Consider the following 15,785-nt stretch of genomic DNA (forward strand, 5'->3'; position numbering starts at 1 on the left):
CGGGTCCTGGCCACCACGGAGATCGCGAGCACCTTGCAAACTGCACAGGTAAAACCCCATGAGAACGGGTCCTGACCGCCAGGTAGATCCCGAGCACCTTTCAAATGCAAACCCCATGAGACCAGGTCCTGGCCACCACATAGATCGCGAGCACCTTGCATACTGTGTGGGTAAAACCACATGAGACCAGGTCCTGACCGCCCATGTAGACTGAACTGCAAACCCCCTGAGACCGGGTTCTGGCCACCATGTAGATCTCCAACACCTTTCAAACTATGTGGGTAAAACCCATGAGACTGGGTCCTGGCCTCTATGTGTGCTGCCACATAGATCTTGGGGGGCCAGCAGCCGCCTCTTCCCTGCCTCCCCACTCCTGTCCCCCGCCGGTGATCAGAGAAGTACCTGTATTTTTTTTCAAAGTACCTATATTTTTAATAATTTCTTGACAATATAAAAGAATTTTACATTATGATCCAAGGGTGGTGGGGTGAGGAGAAGGAGCAGCAGAAAAATCCAACAAACAAAAAGGGAAACAGAAATGCATGGTGGAAGGGATTTGAAGGGTGGGTAGGGGCATTGCCCAACTAAAATGCAATTGGTTTGTTACTGAGTACTATTCATGGGAAGACAGCATCCTGACTCCTGCTCTATACAGCATATTGGGAGTAAATATGATGCATCCAGGTGGAAATATGATTAGGGGTTGGAAGATAGAAAGGGAAAGAAGAAGTCAGAAATAGACACTGAGAGAGTCACTGGCTTGCTGGCTGCAAATACTGAGTCTCCAATAGTGATAGAATAAAAAAGTGGGGGGTATCTCTGGAAGATTCAAGAGATAGGGGGCAACTCTTCTATGGTTTTGACTTGCCCAGCAGATTTCCACATACACATGTGTACACGCCTATGTTTGCATGCTCACACATATACACATAACTGACTGCCCTCCCTGGAAGCACAGAAGAAGAAGAAGCTGCCAGAAGAAGTAGCTGCCCACCTTTGGTCTAGGCGCCAGCACCTGCAGCTGGCTGCAGCCCAGGAGACGGACAAGCCCAGGCTGCAGCCACCCAGAGAAGCTGCCAGACCTGTGGTCCAGAGCGCCAGCGCCTGTGGCCAGGGAAATAGGTTCCCTCTTCTCCTACTGTAGTCATTACTTCAATATCCCCCTTCTGAATTTCTCTCCTGTGCTGCAACCCAACTCCATTTTTCATCGGAAGGATGCGGAACAGAGAGAGCAGTGTTAAAAGCTTACATTTTTAAGCCGTAAGGTTGGTACTTAAACATATAAATGGAAAACTAGAGTCCTTAAGGTAACAAAGGCTACAAAGGACAGGGACAGCGCATGACCTATTATTTCCAGCAATCCATATGGGGACTGAAAACTTTGCAGTGATGACAATTAGTGAAGATATGAATCAACTAAAATAGTTGACAGGGACAATTCTTCCATCTTTGAAAATATCTACATCAAATCTGTTTAAATAGATTTTCATCTGCATAATATAACACATTCTGACAAGACCACCACCACCACCAATGTGGTCAGTGTTGTGCCGATAAATGTTTAATAACTGAGGGACACCCCCCCCTCCCCGAGTGCACAAATTTTTGTGCACCGGGCTACTAGTATAAATATAAGAAAGGAATTTCTTTAGATGCAAATATGCTGTTATTGTTTAGCTATATATGGTGGTGCTAATTCTAAAGAATGTTTTAGTTTACAGAATATCTGCTTTCCAGTTAGCTTTGCAAGCAGTTGTTTGAAATCTAACGCTGGTTTGGCCCAGTCCAAAGTTATTTTTCCCACTTCAAACATTCCAAAGGTTTAAGGACTAAGACTTGCCAGGAGTTCCTCTGGATCGGCTACCCTAGTTCTATTTTAAAATGGCTCCATTTGGGTCAATTTTTCAAGATGAAACAATATTAATTTTTGCATCAAAACTTTTATTTCTAAAAATTTTCCTATTGTTTAAAGCAGGGGTCCTGAAACTATGGCCCGTGGGCCACATGCAAATACAAATATTGTATTTGTTCCCATTTTGTTTTTTTTACTTCAAAATAAGATATGTGCAGTGTGCATAGGGATTTGTTCATAGTTTTTTTTTTTAAACTATAGTCTGGCCCTCCAACAGTCTGAGGGACAGTGAACTGGACCCTTGTTTAAAAAGTTTGAGGACCCCTGGTTTAAAGACTAAGCACCTTTTCTTTATTATCTATATACTAGAGGCCCAGTGCACGAAATTCATGCCCAGGGCGGGGGTGTCCCTCAGCCCAGCCTGCACCCTCTCTAATCTGGGGCCACTCTCACAATCCAGGACTGCTGGCTCCCAACTGCTTGCATGCTTGCCTGCCTGATTGCCCCTAACCACTTCTGCCTGCCAGGCTGATCATCCCCTAACCACTCCCCTGCCAGCCTGATTGATGCCTAACTGCCCTCCCCTGCTGGCTCAGTCACCCCCTGCAGGCCAGGTCCCCCGCAACTTCCCTCCTCCGCCAGCCTGGTTGCCCCCAACTGCCCTCCACTGCAGGCCTAATCACCCACAACTAACCTCCCCTGCTGGCCTGATCGCCCACAACTGCCCTCCCCTGCAGGCCATCTTTGACCACATGGGAGCAGCCATCTTGTGTGTTGGAGTTACAGTCAATTTGCATACTACCGCTTTATTATTTAGGATACTGTATAAAAGCCAAGCAACCAGAACAATGGAATGACCGCAATGACCTGAATGACCAGTCGCTATGATGCACATTGTGGCGGCCAACCAGCCCAATGGGGGCCCCGATCGGTCCCTCCCCAACCTCCTGCAGCCCCTCCCCCAGATGGCCATGCCCCTGATTGGGGGGCCAGCTGGCCAGACCCCACAAATGGATGAATTCATGCACCGGACCTCTAGTTTATCATAATTATGTTTCTTACAGAAGCACTGCCATGGTATAATGTGGTTTGAATTACCCAATTGTTTTGTAAGAGTCTTCCATACAATGCTCAGGGATGCTCAGGTGCTTTCTGAGAGAGGAAGGGTTTGGAGTGCTGGCAGAAATACTGCATACAGTTACTATATCCTCAGTTTTTTCTCTAGACAGAATAGTTGAGGAAACATATCTTACAGAGAACACTTGTAAACACATCTGGTAAAAATTACGTTAGAAATCTAATTTTAAAAAATCCATGCACTATTTTTAATTTTGTGAACGTCAAATGAAGCCAAATATTTCTGCTAAAGCTCTTTTTTTGTTATCTGGAAATTCTTTAATTTATTGCAGTTTATTGGAAGTGGGAATAGAGGGGGAAGTGAGAGAGCAGGGGGGCCAGAAAGAGGAGAAAGCTCAAGTGTATCCACTCCTACGACCCCTGGAGTAATACGGACTCTGGCTTCACCACTGCTTTGGCTGGAACCTCTTGTCCCAAGAAACTGAGTGTGTGAGAACCCTTGAAACTGCATTATGAATCCTGTGTTTTCTACTAAATATTGACTTATCCTCTACAGCATTTGAAAGGAAAGTGCTTCTTGTTTTCATGACTAAACCACTAAAACTTGGACAGATCTGGAGGAAGGAAACACACAAGGTAGATGCTCAAGGTGCTTACATGTTGAGTGACACACTTCATTTAACCTATGGCTCAATGTTATGTGTAGAGTGTAATAACACTGGCAACATGTCAAGGCAGAGTTTGAGCATTATTTAGCAATCTTTCATCATTTAAAATTTTCAAATCATTTAAACTCAATATAAAATATTCTTCTATACGGTATTCTTCTGTTTCTCTAAGCAACCATTTTCAAGGTAACAAAACTTTGGTGCTAAGGAGTGGTACCAACAAAACATAATGTGCTCAGTGCAGCTGAATTTGCTGCATTATTGCAATGGTCACACTGGCCCTTTTGTTGTTCCTCTCACCTTTCCACCTCCCTGCCTATAGCAGTCTGTGCACCGCCTCTTCCCTCTTCCTGGACACCATTTCCCCAGTGGTCACCACGCTCCTCCTCACTGCATCCAGGTGCTGCCCAGGGGCGCACCACCTCTGAGAGGTCTTCCTTGACCTCCCTATTGCAAATTGTACCCTGTCTCACTCTTTCTCCTCTCATGCCTTGTTTTCTTTGCAGCATTATCTCTACTTAGTATATTTGTATCCATTTATTGATGAATTGATTGCCTTCTTATGCACTAAAATGTAAGCTCTGTGAAGACAGGAACTTTGTTTTGTTCATTGTGCATGTCTATCACCTAGGACAGCGCCTGGCACTTCATAGGCAGTCGCTAGTTTTTATTGTTATTTATTTATTTATTTATTTTTAAATATATTTTATTGATTTTTTACAGAGAGGAAGGGAGAGAGATAGAGAGTTAGAAACATCGATGAGAGAGAAACATCGATCAGCTGCCTCCTGCACATCTCCCACTGGGGATATGCCCGCAACCCAGGTACATGCCCTTGACCGGAATCGAACCTGGGACCTTTCAGTCCGCAGGCCGACGCTCTATCCACTGAGCCAAACCGGTTTCGGCGCTAGTTTTTATTTTTAAATAACTGAATGGACACCTTCCTTAGTCCTCATTTCCATGTTTCATGGTATTTAGTTACAGCCTGAAAATGCATACTAATTACATATGGATATATATATATATATATTCATCCCTCTTCCATACATTAGAGACTTTAAATAGCAATGGTTTAAACAAACGGGAGGCTTAGGGACGCTCATTTATCTTTGGTTAATAGTGTGAGGCTAACAGTCCCAGGCTGGCAGAACACCTTGGGTTCATGAGGTCATCCAAGGACAGAGCTCCTTCTATCTTGTTACTCAAGCATCCCAGGCACAGAACCCTCCTGTGTCCACCACCTCCCGCGCCCTGCTCCCTGAGAGCATCACATCCACATACTGGCCCTCAGGAAGGGGAAAGAAGAGGAGGGCAGACGCTCCGCTCCTTTATAGTGAAACAATGTGAGTCTGGAAAATAGTGTTTATTCTGCTCAGACACAAACTCATTTATCATGGAAGACAACAGAAATTATATTGGAGGACAATTAGCAGGCCCTGCTTTTACCTTGTTTCTTGTAATTTAATTAATGTTTCTCTGCCCCACTGAACTGTTGAACACCTGTGGTTTTCTTTCTGTTTTATCCTCAGGCCGCAGCTCGATGTCATCACATCACACTCAATAACTATGTGCTTAAGGAATTACTTTGTCACTCAGTAACTACGTGGTCAAATAACTGTTTTATCTGTGACAGAGTTCTCAGCTAGGCATGCCCATGTATCACAGGAGGAACATTTGCAGGGAGGAGGGTGTAGGAAGATTATCCCATTACTCTTTAGGTGGGAGGAGAGAGAAGTTCAAGGCAGAGAAGTGTTGATAAGGATCAGGCCGGAGAAGGCGGACTTTTTGCAAGAGGAAGGGTCTGGGGGGTGGGAGTTGTTTGAAGAGTTAGAAAATGGGAGGTGATGGGTCCTTAGTAGTGGTCACTAGGAGTTCCCTAAGGGGAAACGGGAGGCTTTCAGGTACCTTTCTGGGGATCCTGGAGTTGCCTAGCCCTGTGGTCCCTCCTTCCATTCTCACCATTCTGCTTGCTTAATTTCCATGATGATTCTCTCTCTTTCAAACAAACAGAAAAATCTTGACCAACCTATCACTTAGAGATGGGCCTTGAAATTTGTTCTTAGATTTATTTATAGATAACCCTTAGTTTATGCAGAAGCATTTTAGTTTATAAGCAAACCTTCTTGGAATGTTGAAGAAACCTTTTTCTTATGAAATTAAGCTTAATGTAATAGGAAAAATACCTATCAAGTAAAAGCTTGTAGATACATGGAAAGGATTAAAAATGAGTGTTAGTCAATATGATAAACACTTTTAAAAAAAACCATGATTTTTAGAGAGAGGGGAAGGGAGAAGGAGAGAGAGAAACATGGATGTGAGAATTAAACACCGATTGGTTGCCTCCTACATGCCCCCTATCAGGAATAGAGCCCACAAACCAGGCTTGAGCTCTGACCAGGAACTGAATCAACAACCTTTCAGTGCCCAGGACGACACCCAACCAACTGAACCACACAGACCAGGGTGATAAACACTTTTTATAAAAAGTAACATCTTTGGTGGAAAAAAACCACATTATTTTCTATCAACACTAATAAAAGAGAAAAATGGTAATTGGCGTACGAGCTACCCTTTTCATTGGCTAATCAGGGCTATATGCAAATTAACTGCCAACTAAGATTGGCAGTTAACTGCCAACAAGATGGCGGCTAATTTGCATATGTAGGCACAATGCAGGGAGGCGAAAGGGAAAGCAAGAAGAAGCCCCCTGCCACTGACAGTGATCGGAAACCAGAGAATCAGGCGCCTTTTCCGCCCTGGCCAGTGATAGCAGGAAGTAGGGGTGGAGCCAGCGATGGGAGCTGGGCACGGTCGAAGCTGGCAGTCCCAGGAGCTAGGGGTCCCTTGCCTGGGCCTAAAGCGAAGCCCACAATCACGGGGCCGCTGCAACTGTGGGTCCCCGCTGCCTGGGCCGGACGCCTCAGCCAGAGGCGTCAGGCCTGGGCAAGGGGCCGATCCTGTGATTGGAGGGTGATGGGGGTCAACGCCTGAGGGCTCCCAGTATGTGAGAGGGGGCAGGCTGGGCTGAGGGACACTCCCCCCCCCACACACACACCCAGTGCATGAATTTCATGCACCGGGCCCCTAGTAATATTAATAACATAAAATAAACTTCATAGTCACATTTGAAAATTACTGAAGAGGAATAGAATTTGCTACCCCAAGATGTGTTTCTTTGACATAAGGATTGTTATAGGCAGATTATTTTTTAAGAAATGAAAACAGAAGTTACCTTTTAGTAAAAGACACTTGCATTTATAAGGGAAATCTCTCTTGGTAAGGGTGTCTCCCTCCCTGCACTAAGAAGAGTAGGATGATCAAATCTCTAGAAACTTATCAATGAAGAAGGCTGAGGCTTAAACCCGCATAGCCATATTCTTACTACTGTCTTTTTATTATTTTATTTTACTTTTAAAGACATTTTTATTGATTTCAGAGAGGAAGGGAGAGGGAGAGACGGAAACATCACTGATGACAGAATCACCGATAGGCTGCCTCCTGCACGCCCCACACGGGATTGAGCCCACCACCCAGGCATGTGCCCCGACCGGGAACTGAACCCACTGAGCCACGCCGGCTGGGCAGGACTTCATTCTTTCACGGCAAATGTCCCACCACATGGCGATCACGCTGCCCTTTAACAAGAGGCCATGCATGGGGCCAGTCTGTGTCCATTCATTCCTGAGAACGCTGCTGCAGATGTCCTGGGCGAGTGGGGAACCCCAGGGGTAAGGGCAGGGGAAGCCAGGCTCCAAACCCGCCCCTGCCCCCCCCACCCACCCCAGGGCTTTCTGGTTCCTCCTCCCACCCCTCACTCAGACCCGATCTGCAGGGAGCAGAGCCTTGGCCCAGAGGACTCCCGACCTGAGCAGAGTAGACGTGGCGGGTCAGAACCCTCACCAGGAATGGCCAGTTTCACGGGGAACACAGACAGTGCCCTTGAGGTGGGTCTGTCAGGGTTTGTGCAGGCAGCCACCCATCACCATGTGGTGGCACCTGGGATGGGGCTGACGCCAGGCCAAGTCGCCCTCGGGGAAATGCCCACAGGAGTGCGGAGTGCGAGCTGGTCCGGGGCCAGGAGGAAGCGCCGGGCCTGGGGGCTGGCTTGATTGTTCCCAGGGGCTGGAAGCAGCAGACGCAGCTCCAGAGGGGACCCCAACCACAGGCCTCAGCCCAGGCAGGCACCGGGGAAGCCTGAGGGTGGCCGGGCTGTGCTGGGAGGGAGCCTTCCAAGGGAGCTCCTGTTTGCTATGTCCACCCCGACACCCTCGGAGCAGCCGCAGGACGGGCCTGGGCAGCGCTAAGGACTGTGTTTGAAGGCCAAAGGCCAACAGTGTTTCCCTGTCAGGGATGCGATGCCATGCCGTCTGCCCTGAGGTCCCCCCGGGCCTGACGTGGGGTCACCGCCCCTCTGAACCCACACACGAGGCAAAGTTAAAATCGGGGCAAGTTGGGGCCTGGAGCTGTGACCACAAGATTGATCCCCCTTCACCTGGGACCCAAGTCCAAAGTGCTGACCAAGCTCCCGCCAGCGGCCCCTCTTGCCCCCCCCCCCCCCCGCGTCCCACCCCTTCCCACCGCACTCGGCCAACACCCGGAGGGCTGGGGGCAGCAGACATGCCTGGGCCGGGACCTCCCTGCACAGGTTCCGACTCCGGGACCCCTGCCTGTCACTGCTGGGCCGGCGGGATCATCCTGGCTCCCAGGGAGACACCCACCCAGCGCTGGTCCAGGAAGACCAGAGGGGCCACGCCCCACCCTGGAATGCCCCAGCAGTGACGGCGAACCAGGGACACGCGTGCCAGAGGTGACACGCGAACTCATCTTTTTGGTTGATTTTTTTCTTTGTTAATTTAAATGGCATTTAAATATCCTATCTAATAAAAGAGAAAAATGGTAATTGGCGTACGATGATACCCTTTTCATTGGCTAATCAGGGCTATATGCAAATTAACTGCCACAAGATGGCGGCTAATTTGCATATGTAGGCACAATGCAGGGAGGCGAAAGTGAAAGCAGGAAGAAGCCCCCTGCCACTGACAGTGATCGGAAACCCAGGGGGGAGCTAAGAGCTGGGGGGCAGGGCAAAGGCGGCCCTGGGGCCGCCTTTGCCCTGCCCCCCAGCCATGATCAGAGAATCAGGTGCCTTTTCCGCCCTGGCCAGTGATAGCAGGAAGTAGGGGTGGAGCCAGCGATCGGAGCTGGGCACGGTCGAAGCTGGCAGTCCCGGGAGCTAGGGGTCCCTTGCCTGGGCCTAAAGCGGAGCCCATGATCGCGGGGCCGCTGCAGCTGCGGGTCCCCGCTGCCCGGGCCGGACGCCTAGGCCAGAGGCATTAGGCCTGGGCAGGGGCAGAGCCTGCAACCGCGGGGAGCTGGGGGTCCCCTGCCCAGGCCTGACACCTCTGCCGGAGGCTTCAGGCCTGGTCAAGGGGCCGATCCGGTGATTGGTGATCGGAGGGTGATGAGGGTCAACTCTTCTGGCCGAGGCATCAGGCCTGGGTGGGGGGCGGAGCTGGGGATTTGGGGGATATGATGGTCCCCTTGCCCAGGCCTGAAGCCTGGGTCAGAGGCGTCAGGCTTGGGCGGGGGGTGGAGCAAGTGATCAGAGGGAGATGGGGGTCCCCTGCCCAGGCATGATTCCTGGGCCAGAGGCCTGAGGCCTGGGAGGGGGCCAGAACCAGTGATCAGGGGGAGATGGGGGTCCCCTGTCCAAGCCTGACACCTCTGGCGGAGGCATCAGGCCTGGGCAAGGGGCTGATCAGGCGATCGGAGGGTGATGGGGGTCTACGCCTCTGGCCGAGGCATCAGGCCTGGGCTGGGGGCAGAACCAGTGATGGGGGGAAATGAGGGTCCCCTGCCCAGGCCTGACGCCTCTGTCAGAGTCGTCAGGCCTGGGCAAGGGGCCGATCCTGCCATTGGAGGGTGATGGGGGTCAACGCCTGAGGGCTCCCAGTATGTGAGAGGGGGCAGGCTGGGCTGAGGGACACTCCCCCCGACACACACACCCAGTGCACGAATTTCGTGCACCGGGCCCCTAGTATAAAATAAATGTCAAAAATATAAGTCTTGGTTTTACTATGGTTGCAAATATAAAAAAATTTCTACATGTGACACGGCACCAGAGTTAAGTTAGGTTTTCAAAATGCTGACACGCAAAGCTCAAAAGGGTTGCCATCACTGCCCAGCTGATTCTCTGGGTACCAACTCCCTGTGGAGGCTCCACATGGACCCCGAGCCCCACCAGGCGCCGTGCAACACCCTTGGCCTCACACCCGCCAAGACCCAACGCGCCTTAGGCTGCCGCCTGGAGGCCCCCTCCCCCCCCCCCCACCCCCCCCCCAGTCCCACAGGCCTGGTCGGATGAAGTCAGCCTCGGGCGCTGTCAGAGCCTCGATCCGGAGGCCTGAGTCCCGCTGCCTCTGGGGACCGGGGCCTCGGGAGGTGGTGGCCTCACTGGCAGGAAGGCTGGCTCCTCGGGGACACGTCACTTCCGGCCGCCGTGAAGGAAGGGCAGGTGCTGCCGGTGGCAGGCACAGTGGAGCCCGCGTGCTGGCCCCTGAGGAGGTGGCGGTCCAGCGCCATGTGCGCCGCACCAGGCTAGTCAGCACTGAAGCCGGAGCCCGTGTCCTTCAGAAAGGCCTCCGCGACGAGAGGCGGGCGGTTGACGCCGGGCACCGATGAACTCGGACACGGAGGGCCCGGTCACGCTGTCGCCGTGGGACACCCACAACCGGTGGGTCCTCGTGGGTGGCGCGGCCCAGGGCAGCGACCCCGCTGCTGGCCGCGCAGATGGGCTGGGCTTGCTCTCGGAGCGGAAGTGCTGCAGGGTTCGGGCCAGGGACCACTGTGGCCAGGTCAGCCAGGGCCCGGGGCGGCTGGGAGTCCGGAGGGCACGGCACCGGGCACCATCGGTGGACCCGAGGATGGCGGGGCTGGCCTAGGCCTTGGGCGGAAGGCCCGCACCCAGCGTGCATTGCGCTCACTCACGCCCACCGAGTCCAGGGTCTCCCCCCCCCAGCCCCCCCCCCCCGCTGGGGTGGCCACCTGCAGGCTGAAGGCAGCGCCGGCCAACGGGAAGCAGTGGAGGAAGGACCGGGCTGACACTCCCGCAGGCAGGCCGGCGGCCGGGGGACACCCACTGCCCCCGCCCCCGCCCCCAGCAGCCAAGGACGCCTCCCCGCTGGGCGCCCCACAAGGCCTTGCGATTGCGGCTGAGCCGCCCGGGGGGGCGGGCCTCTTGCCTCAGGCACTTTGGATGCGTTGGGTGCGCTTGCCTCGCCCTCCCAGGCGGGGTGCCCCCCGGTCCCCCGGTTCCCCCGGACCCCCTCCGCGGGAGCCTCACCAACACTGTCTTTTAAATAGCCTCCATAGCTGGCTCCCCCCCCCCCTACATTTTTTTTTGTCTTATCTGGGGATGGTATTTAAGGCGGTGACTTGAAACTGTAGGGGTTCATGCCAAGATAGGTAGTATGCGTATTGTTTTGAGCTAAAGGCAGCCTGGACCTTGAGGGCTAAGAGAGACTTCTGCCCCATCTTAAATACCTAGAAGAATTGAAATTAGGGATCTTGCCCAGTGTACAGGATTATCAGAGGCAACCTTTTTGACATACCGATTTCACAAACACCTGCTTTCTCACCCTGCAATGACACGTCTCCCCTCCGAAGGCCCAAGGTGCCTTACCTCATCCTTAGCTCGGAATGTTATCCATGCCTCATTCTACCGTTCTGTTCTGGAGCCTTTCATACTGACTCTCTCACATTTGGGGGGTCCCACATGTATGCGTAGAATTCAATTTGGTTATTTTTCCCTTGTTAATCTGTTTCAAGTAGATTTAATTGTTAGACCAGCTGAAGGAACATAGGAGGGTAGAGGAAAGGTGGTTCCTCCCATAAAGGCCATCTCAGGGAGTTACTCAGTCTCCTGGGTATGTCCCTTGCACAAAGGATGCATGCATGTCCTTAAAAACTTGTTTGTTTTCACCTATTAATCTGTCTTTTATTGGCGGGGCATAGAGATCACACTAAAAACACTGGTATGGTAGAGGGAAAATTATTTTTTCTCCCATACATTATGAAAACATTATACTTTGAGGACTTTATAGACCTAAAATAATAATAATGGGATTCAGCAAAGATCTTATTTTAAAAAAGCAAACAAAACAAGAACAGTACATTTTTCTAAAAATGGAAATATTAACTTGAGGAAAATAAAGTGACAAAGATAAAGGACATTTTAACTCTCAGTCCTTTATCATGTCATCATCATAATAAGATTCAGTGGGCTTTGCACAAGGTGGAAACAATTTTGCGTCTCCTGGTAAAAACTGCAATGTGTAAAGGTCACTTTCACAACAAATTGTGTCAAGGATGAAAAATGAACAACACTCACGCTAGTATTATTTTGCCAAAGTCTTCTGTGAATTGAATGTCCCAAAATTTGTGACTAAATGTGTGGTTTGCTATGTCAGCATAATATCAATTTTGAATTCAACAACCCAAAAACACAAACAAAAAACAAAACACACACAAATAAACAAAGCCCAAGAAAGGCATTTAGTCTCTATTTAAGTTGAAATATATTTTATCAAATTCTACTATATCATAGGGTAAAATATTTATAGTTTTTATGCTTAGTATTATGTCATGTTTCCCATCTTTCTCAATATCATACTGATTTTATGAGTTAAAGTATTGTCTGGGCCAGATTATGATGGGCATTGTATGATATGCTAAATAATTGGAAAATGATTTCGGCAGGAAATGGTGAGTCGTATATGCATATTGAACAGGGGAGTAAAACATTTAGAGTTTTGAGTAAAAAAGATTGCTCTGTAACAATGAGAAAGACTGATAGGAGACAGATCGTAGGAAGGGAGATTTCGAGTATTGGATGTAACACCTGATATTGCCTGTTCCTTCTCTGTAGGTGAATGTTTTTGTTAAATTGCTAGGTAATTGAACAACACCGCTTCCTCTTCTTCATCCCCCTCCTCCTCCTCTTCCACCTTGTTCTTTTGTCTTTAAATTGCAGTTCCCTCGTGAGAGGAATTGTTTTTACTTAAAACCTTTGCCCTCCTAGGGACAGAACCTTGGAGGGTCAGGATGAAGGGTGTTTGAATCTCTACCAGCATATGAGGGTCAAAATCCTTACTCCCCGCCAAGAGCCGAAGCTTTGAATGGGGTAAAGGTCCTTGTGCCAGGCTACTTCTTATGTAGGATGCATTTTCCTGAAAACAGTGTTCATGTTTCTGCTTACAGACCCCTCAATCTGCCAGACATGCCTAGATATGTTTGAAGCCCAGGAACTGATAGAACTGAAAAGTGTCCTCAGGCAGCACCTCAGCCCTGTAATACGCTTCCGACAAGTCTGTCTCACCAGCTTGTTAAACACGCCTGCACCTGCCTGAGCCACAGCAGGGAGCAGGACAGTCTCAAGTGAGTGCTTTGTTATCTAGTGCGGATATGGTAAAAATAAGTAAAAAACACATTTATTATCTTTGTATCAAATTTAATCCCTGTGGGTGCATTTTCACATATTTGATCTTCACAAGAACATTGTGAGGTATACACATTTTTTATGAGGGCATTTCTTACCATCCCATTTCAAAACCAAGGAGAGGGTAGAGATGTGAAGTGAGTGGGAGAGACAAGGAGGAAAGCAACTTTTTGATCATTTGAAATGGAAAACACCAGGAAACTGAACTGATCTTGTTACTGCAAGAATAAGAGGAAGAGGTGTGTGAAAAAATATGGAGGTGATTGACAACCAAAGGGATATGAAGAGCATGAGAAAAAAACCCTTTCTAGCTGAAATCAGAATCAATATGAGGCTTCTGGGGATAGAAATGTGATGAACCCACATACTTCTGATTTGTTTTCGACTAATTACAGAAAAAAACCCAAGTAGGTAAAGTTGAAAACCAGAACATAAATCAAGGAAGCACATTTTAATCTCAAAGATATCATTAAAAGAATAATAAATAAGCAAGCTAATCAAGGAGAAAACTAGAATCCTATATAATAAAGAGCTAATATGCTAATTATCTTTTTAAAAAAATATATTTTATTGATGTTTTACAGAGAGGACTGGAGAGGGAGAGAGAGTTAGAAACATCGATGAGAGAGAAACATCGATCAGTTGCCTCCTGCACACCTCCCACTGGGGATGTGCCCGCAACCAAGGTACATGCCCTTGACCAGAATCGAACCTGGGACCCTAGAGTCCACAGGCCAACGCTCTATCCGCTGAGCCAAACCAGTCAGGGCTAATATGCTAATTAGACCAGACAGCGGAATGACCATCTAGATGACCTTCCAGACGACGGTCTTGATGAAGTTGGGGCTGCAAGGGCCGAGGCAGCCTGGGCTGTGAGGGCTGAGCCCCTTGCATGAATTTCGTGCATCAGGCCTCTAGTATAAAAATATATGATTATTTCCAAAGAAAACAATAAAAGAGTAAAAGGAAACAAAGAACCTATAAAATAACTATAACATGGTAGATTTAAATCCAAATATATTGATATGGCAATGTCAAAAGACTAAATATTCCAATTAAAAGACATAGGTTATCAGTGGACGAAACACACACACATATCTATAATTTTGCTTATACGACACTCAAAGATAAGCAAACAGTAAAGGTTAAAAGGATGGAGAGCTATATACAATGTAAATTGTGTGTTAGTGAGGATGTAGAGAAATTGGAACCCTGTGCACCATTGATGGGAAAGTATAATGGTATAGACACTATGGAAAAATAGTGTGCGTTTTCTCAAAAAGTTAAAAAAGAATTACTACATGTATAGCAATCCATCAAATTATATATATTCCCTAAAAGTTAAAATTAGGACCTCAAAGAGATATTCATCCTCCTGATGTTCATTGTAATGTTATTCACAATAGCTAATAAGTGGAAACAACCTAAATGTCCAATGACAGGTAAAGAAAATGTGGTGCATACATGGAATATTATTGAGCCTTAAATGAGAGGTGCCGGGAGCCGGTCCATCCTTGCTGTTTCAAGGGACCTGGCATATATGGCATACGGTTCTTATTATGTTTGCTCACCTTCTTGGCGCTGTGTTTTAACCAAGGTCACCTCTCCGAGAAAGGTTGAATCCCCAAGTAGGGATTTTCCCCTGAAGTTAGGGAGGGAATAAAACCCCTCAACTAAGTGCCAGGTGGGTAATTAATCACTTTAACTATGAACAATCATGCTTAAGCTACATAATCTTTACTCCCTGGAATGGAGATAAGAAACGCCCTAACCTTTGGAATAGAGATTGATAGGATTGGAATCAACTGGTATAAATACAGATGCAACAAGACAACAAGACACAGAATTTAGAACACAGAACTTAGAAGTCAGAACTCAGAAGACAGAACCTACACAGAACCTACAGACAGAAGAACTTCGCTGGAGAGAACATGGCAAAAGATCCTGGACTGAACCTGACTACAGAAATATGGCAAGAGAACCCGACTAGAACCTGGTGACAGAACCTGGCTGGAGATCCAGACCAGAACTTGGCTGAAGATCCTGGCTGGAGATTCTGGCTAGGCTGCTGATCAACTGAACACTGTCTCCATGCCCTTCCTTCTTCGCCGACTCCATCCACACCTTTGGGGACCCCTGGACCTGCTGGGGTTGGACCCCGGCAGAGAGGGAACTTTTGCCATATGTGATAACATTGATGAACCTGGAGGACATTATGTTAAGTGAAATAAGCCGATAGCAGAAAGATAAATATAGTATGATTCCACTTGTAACAAGTATGTGAAATAGTTGAACTCATAGAAGCAGAGAGTGAATGGTGGTGTCAAAGGGAAAGGGGGAGAAGGAAATATGGAGTTATTGTTCAATGGGTATAAAGTATAAGTAATGCAAGATAACTAGATTCTAGAGTTCTGATGTCCAATATAGTACCTGTAGTTAACAATACTGTATGTGCACTGAAAAATTTGTTAAGAGAGTAAATCTCAAGTTAAGTGTTTTTACCAAAAAAAGCTTTGGCAGGAGGAAACTTTTGGAGATGATGGATATGTTTATTACCTCGATTATGGTGATGGTTTGGTCAGTGATATGTATCATGCATATGGTCAGCTTGTATACTTTAAAAAGTTGACACTCCTAGTCTGGTGGAAAGAAGACGGGATTTTCTATAATGGTGCTGGGTTATTTGAAT

At 48.2% G+C, this 15,785-nt stretch overlaps 1 pseudogene; it reads right to left on the reverse strand.

Moving 5' to 3' along the window:
- Positions 1 to 10,084: 10,084 nt before the first annotated feature.
- On the reverse strand, positions 10,085 to 11,286 carry LOC132212681 (glutamine amidotransferase-like class 1 domain-containing protein 1; annotated as a pseudogene).
- Positions 11,287 to 15,785: the final 4,499 nt, after the last annotated feature.

Source organism: Myotis daubentonii, chromosome 11, assembly GCF_963259705.1.
Source record: "Myotis daubentonii chromosome 11, mMyoDau2.1, whole genome shotgun sequence".
Taxonomy (NCBI): Eukaryota; Metazoa; Chordata; class Mammalia; order Chiroptera; family Vespertilionidae; genus Myotis; species Myotis daubentonii.